General features: G+C 37.4%; 1 long non-coding RNA gene across 2 annotated transcripts; it reads left to right on the forward strand.

Moving 5' to 3' along the window:
• The first annotated feature begins 448 nt into the window (after positions 1–448).
• On the forward strand, positions 449–6443 carry LOC144961922 (uncharacterized). 2 transcript variants are annotated; one of them, XR_013643308.1, is made up of 3 exons: positions 449–2094; positions 5746–5858; positions 6384–6443. It is a non-coding gene; the product is annotated as an uncharacterized LOC144961922 (long non-coding RNA). The 2 variants fall into 2 exon arrangements; XR_013643307.1 differs by lacking the exon at positions 449–2094 and adding an exon at positions 3340–3749.
• The last annotated feature ends 493 nt before the right edge of the window (positions 6444–6936 follow it).

The following is a 6936-nucleotide window of genomic DNA, read 5'->3' on the forward strand; positions in this document are numbered from 1 at the left end:
TGATCAATTTACAAAATTCGACTATTTACTTGTTCCATATATATTGATTATACTTTGGAATTTTGATGGATGTTGTCTGAAAAATTAGCTTGTTTATCAAATTAAAGAAAGATTTTGTTTTTTATCAAAATTCCATTTTGCATCATTTTCTGATTTTCTAACATTCTTCATTCATATCTGGATTATTTTCCATCAGGTTGTCTTCAAATTTGTCAGAATCTTTCGTATGATGGGTTTTGCATCATGATGGCTTTGACTTTGGGCTAAACTAAAATTTAGTCGTTTGAATTTTTAAATTGGATTTTTTTCCTGTCGTTTCATGAGTGCCATATTTTCAATCGTAATCGAAAAACAATTCCTTAAATAAATTTTTCAAGACTTGCTAAACCTATCCTAATTAGCCACTGAGTCCCTACCACCAGTGATTTTGTAGACATGAGTCCCTACCATCAGTGCTATTAGCCACTGAGTCCCTACCACCAGTGATTTTGTAGACATTGAGTCCCTACCACCAGTGTTATTAGCCAGTAAGTCCCTACCACCAGCGCTATTAGCCACTGAGTCCCTACCACCAATGTTATTAACCATTGAGTCTATACCACCAGTGCTATTTGCCATTTAGTCCCTACCACCAGCACTATTGGTCACTGAGCCCCTACCACCAGTGTTAATTAGCCTTTGATCCCTACCATCAGCCATTGAGTCCCTACCACTAGTGCTATCAGTCATTGAGTCCCTACCACCAGTGCTTTTAGTTTTAGACATTGAGTCCCTACCACTAGAACTATCAGACATTGAGTCCCTAACTAGAGCTATCAGTATCAGCCATTGAGTTCCTGCCTGCGACCAGTGCTATTAGACATTGCGTCCCTACCACCAGTACAATTAGTTACTGAGTCCCTACCACCAGTGCTATCCAGCCATAGAGACCCTACCACCAGTGCTATTAGCCACCGAGTCCCCACCACCAGCGCAATTAGCCATTGAGTCCCTACCACCAGCGCAATTAGTCATTGAGTCCCTTCCACCAGTGCTATTTGCCATTGAGTCCCTACCACCAGTGCTATTAACCACTGAGTCCCTACCACCAGTGCAATTAGCCACTGAGTCCCTACAACCAGCGCTATTAGTATTAGCCACTGAGTCCCTACCACCAGTGCTATTAGCCATTGATCCCCTACCACCAGTGCTATTAGCCATTGAGCCCCTACCACCAGTGCTTTTAACAACTGAGTCCCTACCACTAGTGCTATCCAGCCATAGAGACCCTACCACCTGTGCTATTAGCCACTGAGTCCCTACCACCAGTGCTATCCAGCCATAGAGACCCTACCACCAGTGTTATGAGCCAGTGAGTCCCTACCACCAGTGCTATTAGCCACTGAGTCCCTCCCACTACCACCAGCGCTATTACTATTATTTCTATTAGCCATTGTCATTGAGTCCCTACCACCAGTACTATGTGCCATTGAGTCCTTACCACCAGCGCTATTAGCCTTTGAGCCCCTACCACCAGCGCTATTAGCCATTGAGTCCCTACCACCAGTGCTATCCAGCCACTGAGTCCCTACCACCAGTGCTATGTGCCACTGGGTCCTTACCACCAGCGCTATTGGCCTTTGAGCCCTACCATCAGCGCTACCCAGCCATCAGGGGTGAGAATGACTGGTCACTAAAAAGGAGGAAATTTTTCATCGTGAAGATCATGACCCATCCATGCGACCATAACCTATAAATTTGAATTTCACTAAAATTTTTACGAAGTGGTTATTTGTACTACCACTACAAATAGCGAAAACTACCGCTTTTCACTATTTGTACTCCCAGAACTCTTATGTGTTTAAAGTTGCAAACCACCGCTCCTTTACCTATTTGTAGCTACTCCCAGCACTCTTATGCGTTTAAAGTTGCATTTGTGAGCTTTCAAGGACCAGCCGACCAGCTACTCCACTTTTCGCGGTCTTTCTTTGAGAAGTGTGAAGCAAAAAAAAAAAATGGCCCTCTCGGTAAACGAGACATTCTCATCTTTTCTCCAATTTGAAAACATTCGAAAATGAGAATAATGTACTTTTTATTTAAAAGTCAACAAAGAAGGTAAGTAAACTAGATACGACAATTTTTTCCTTAATTAAGTGGCAATCTTTCTCGTCATTCTCACTCTAACTCTATCAATAATAGGAATAGGAAAATATGTGACCAAAACACAGCAACCCAATGGATAATCGAGTATAATTCAGAAACGGCCTCAGATACAACTTTGAAAGTTTTACATGTGGTAATTCAACATCTCTGTAATACATTGCAAACAGAAAAAAAAATTATTTATTGAGAAAGAAAAGTATAGTTTAGAGCTGAAACAGCTGAAATCAAGGAAAAATAGACCACGACATGCAAAACCTATTGGAATTTTGGAAAAGTCGACAATTAAATATTTATTCACATGTAGATAGACCAACTACACCACTGAATCAGCGTCATTTAGTTATTCACTTTGAACTTTTCAAAATGAAAATAGACCTCATAAAAGCAGAGATATGGATTGATAAATGTTTGAGGTTGTAGTATTAGTGTTTTAAATGATCGAAAATAGGTGATTTTAAAAACTTCCCCTCCCCCGTTCCCCGAAATTGGACAGACCTCCGTCAAAGGATGAAAAACGTCAAAATCAGCAGTGAAAAATCAATCGGAAAAAAAGGAAGAGAATTGTAAATTATAAAATGAATGCATGGACATGAAAACGCCAATTAATTGAATAATTTAAAACAAAAATAATTTCCATAAATGGAATATATTGTAAGATATAAAGATGTAAAGTTTTGATGTGGATTGACGAAGTTATCTCTCAAACGCAGCAGACGACAGGAAGTGAATCAGTATAAGAAAATGGCAGCTTTTGTAAACAATCGAGGCCAATAACTTGTTTTTTGGGGAGCTCTAACTTTTGAGTGCAAACATATTTTGCTCTGAAATTTTCAGAGAAACTACTTTAATATGTATCTCAGAAGGAATTTTTTTTATTAAGAAGGACCATCTCTGGTTTAAAAGTTATAAGCGTTTAAACACATATAGTATAGGCTACCTACTCTCTTTACGCAAAGATTTCTCAAAATCATGATATAGGAAGGGGAGTGACTATTCTCATCCCCCTAGTCTAGGACTAGGATGCTAGTCTTCATAATAGTAGTCCACAATTGTTGTATGTTTAATCCAAAGGTTGTAATGCAGTAATTTGTAAAAAAAAAAAATCAATCAAATCCAAATCGCAAAATGCCGGCGACGTTTTTTTCCGTAATCCAATCGGCCGGGGGGGGGGGGGGGGGGATGAGAATAGAGGCAGCCTATAGGAAGATAATAATATTAGCATCATTGTATGTAGAATTTTATGTCCTTTCCAATGATATATAACACATGCCATTTCATTCAACTGAGAAAGAAGAATGAACATTTTAAAATCACTCCTAAATTTTTTCCCCTCAAAAACGGAAACAGAAATCCTCACCTGTTTTCAACTCGCGAGAGCTACTTCTTGCAAGTGCCTACTAAGAGGGTTGAACTTGAACCTGAACATGCTCCTTCTCTTCTTCTTCTTCTACTTATAACTACAACTAGATACTACTCCTCTCCTGAATGATCGGAACTGTTTAAGAAGCTAAATTACGGGTTCCACCGGCGCAGCTCTCTAGACTTCCAGTCCCACAGTGCCCAGTATGGGCGGGAGACTTTACCCCCGATGTTCCCCGAGTCTCGAGGTAGTTTCACTTTATAATTGTTTTAGCTTTTGAACTGTGGATCTTTTGTCAAACGTTTTATTTTAATTTTTCAAATTTAGTAGCACTTTAAAGGCCTGCGTTAGCTATCGTTCTGCTGTAATGTAACTGTAAGAGCGTAAGAATAAGAACATGGTAAAAGTGCCGTAAAAGTATGCTGATGAAAATGATATTGACAATGAAATTATAATAAGAAGAACAATAGAACTTATAAACAAATCAATAAAGAAGCTTTAAAAAAATGAAATTTAAAAGAAGTAAGAAAAGACTGCCTCAAGAAGTGAAAAAAATTGTCCCTGTTGTTGAGATGTGAAGTGGACATGTTTTAATAATCGTGTCTGTTTAGAATTAGAAGAAATGAAAGATGCCACTTTTTATTTTAAATGTAGATTGCACATTAGCAGAACACTAAAAAAAAAAAGTTAAGAAAGAAAATCCAATGTGGCAACTTGGTTGCTAGTGAAAAAAGTAAAATTACTCCGCTCAGCATTGCTGCTGGTGTGATGTCTAGTGTTAGTTAGGTGTCACTATGTTAGAGTGATATCTTGTTACTTCATATTTTCATTTTAAAACCTGTAGAACAACTTGATTGATTTGTAAATTTCCTTATATGACCATTGTTTTAGTTTTCTGCAGCCATTATAATTCAATTTGAAATATTGAAAGGTACTGGAGAGGAGTCTTAGCGGGGGTTTTTTTTTGTCTGTTAGTTTTAGTTATAGGTCATAGTGCAGGTCCAAGTGTTGGAAATGTACAATGTTTTATTTTTTATTTTAAGGTTAGTTGAAGGAATACTTTCCTTAGCTCAAGGAACGTGCAGAAGACCTCCCCTATTTACTACTTATACTACTACCCAAGTACTAGTGCTAGACTACTTCTTCCGCCACCTCGCTCCTAAACGGACTGACACCACAGGCATCTGATATTACTCTCTCTCTCTCTCTCTCTCTCTCTTCTCTCTCTCTCTCTCTCCTCTCTCTCTCCTCTCTCTCTCTCTCTCTCTCTTCTCTCTCTCTCTCTCTCTCTCTCTGAGTGTGTATCTGTCTGTCTATTTCTGCCCATCTCCCCTCTTTTTACTAATTAGTTTGTAGGTGTTTGGCAAATTCTCATGAACAGCCAAGATATATGCGGCTGTGTGGCACTCACTTCCGGATTGGAAGGTCCTGGGGTCGAGCCTCGCCAAGGACTCACATTCTCTCACTGTACTCATGTGTATGATTTCCTATGCGCTAAGAGCGTTGTCTGTCAGAAGAAACGTTCTACTTGTTACGTGTTGCTGCTAGTCATGGATCCTTTGTAAAGTGCTTTGAGCATGTTTGGTGGATATTGCGGCTTATGAAAGCTCAATTTTTTTTTAATATTTATATATATATAAAAAAAGATGCAGGATGATGACGGGCATGCGCTACTTTATGATGTAGTATAAACCATTCCTAATATATGATTTTGCTAAATAGGCCTACACTCAAATTTTACGAGTGTATCTGGTGGCAAATATTAGACACTCGTTGCCACTGTGATTTTGGTGAAACTTGGCTTATACACAGATACATGAATTTTCATAATACGGCTTCAAACAAGCGATCTGAACTTCAATTTATAATGTAGTAATTTTTCTCAAATGACAGCTTGATTGAATGTGACAAGATCCTTTTACTTAATACAATTCAATTTAGTGTGGTCTGTAGTTGTTTGCCTAATATTAGAATGCACAGAATTTGAATTTTTATTGACTTTAAATATTGAAAACAACATGCCTTTGGCTTTCCATTTGTGCCATTCAGCTTTTGACCTAGTCCCTGATTTGAGTACCACGTCACAAATTTAAGTTCTTCGAGAAAACTCTCGACTTACTTTCTTATTCTTCTAACGTACTGAACTGTAACACCTTTGTCTCAGTTGGAGAAAATATTGCAATTTTTAACTTAATATTTAGGTGTTTATGTTATGATCTTTTATATTATTCCGTGTTTTTCAGCTTCCATCATATCACCCTGAGGAAAGTTGGCTAATTTATGACTTTTGTGTCTATGAATGCAAGCAGGGCAAAAAGCGATTGACCTCAAGCAAAGGAGTTCGCCCTAACCAGAGGTAGGAGGTTGTTTTTGGACGGGGCAGGAGGTGTTTTTTTACTTTTACATATTTAAAAAAAATGAAAATATTATATGCACAAGGTTATAATATTTCAGAATAACTCGGAAGTAAATTATCTCCATCAGCTTTTCTATCTTGATTGCCAAGACAATTTTAATAAAGCAATCAAACTAATTCTGAATTTTAAAACATCCAGAGGAAGAGGCAATGTGTGCCTATCTGCAGCTCATTTACAGTCTTCAGTGGGCGGGCTGCACGATGTAATGCAGCAAGACAATAGTTCAACTATTACCAGAACAGTTTTAAAAAGTGAAAGACTTGATTTGTTCATTGTATCTGATTGCGCTGGATTAGTATTATTATTGAATATCTTATTAAGATTTATTTTCAATTGCTCTATAATCTGCATGTTGAAATCCTTCACAATTGAGTTATGCAAGTGACAACGCTATTAATATTTTATCATACTATGTTGTGGATAATTTTATTATTTTGTAATAAAAAGTTTTTCTTACCATGCAGGACTCTGAAATTAATACTGGTTTCTGAGGGTTACAGGGGCTAATCACCACCATGAAAATCACCATGTGATAAATTTGTAAGACTCATTCATTTTATAGTTATTTTCCATCGACATTTTGTCCCTGCAGTTTTTCGCTGCCGAAAATTTTACACTTGACAGCAATTAATCGCAAATTCTATTTTAGTCGCAATTAGACTCAATTTTTAAAAATAAATATGTAATATTTTTTCTTTTCTTGCTACTTTATATTTTCAGTACTTAATTGTCCCTCCCCCCTCCATCTATTGAGTGTAATATATAGTAATAGATTAGTTAGGTAAATGCACTATTGACACCAGGACCAAATGTTTAAAGGACAACAGCCATTCCAACTCATATTTTATTACGATACATTCAAGGTGGCGCACTGAGATGGAGAGATGATGACCAGCTTGTGACAAAATTGACTGTTCCAGAATTTGTAATTTTTTTTATTAAAAAAAAAAATTTCTTGGAAGGGTTCTGGGCAGAGAGTTCACATTTTTCTATCCCTTATATTTGTTTTCCCTTTCC

This window comes from Berghia stephanieae, unplaced genomic scaffold (assembly GCF_034508935.2).
Source record: "Berghia stephanieae isolate SIO BIC M18660-M18661 unplaced genomic scaffold, UCSD_Bste_1.3 scaffold493, whole genome shotgun sequence".
NCBI lineage: Eukaryota > Metazoa > Mollusca > Gastropoda > Nudibranchia > Aeolidiidae > Berghia > Berghia stephanieae.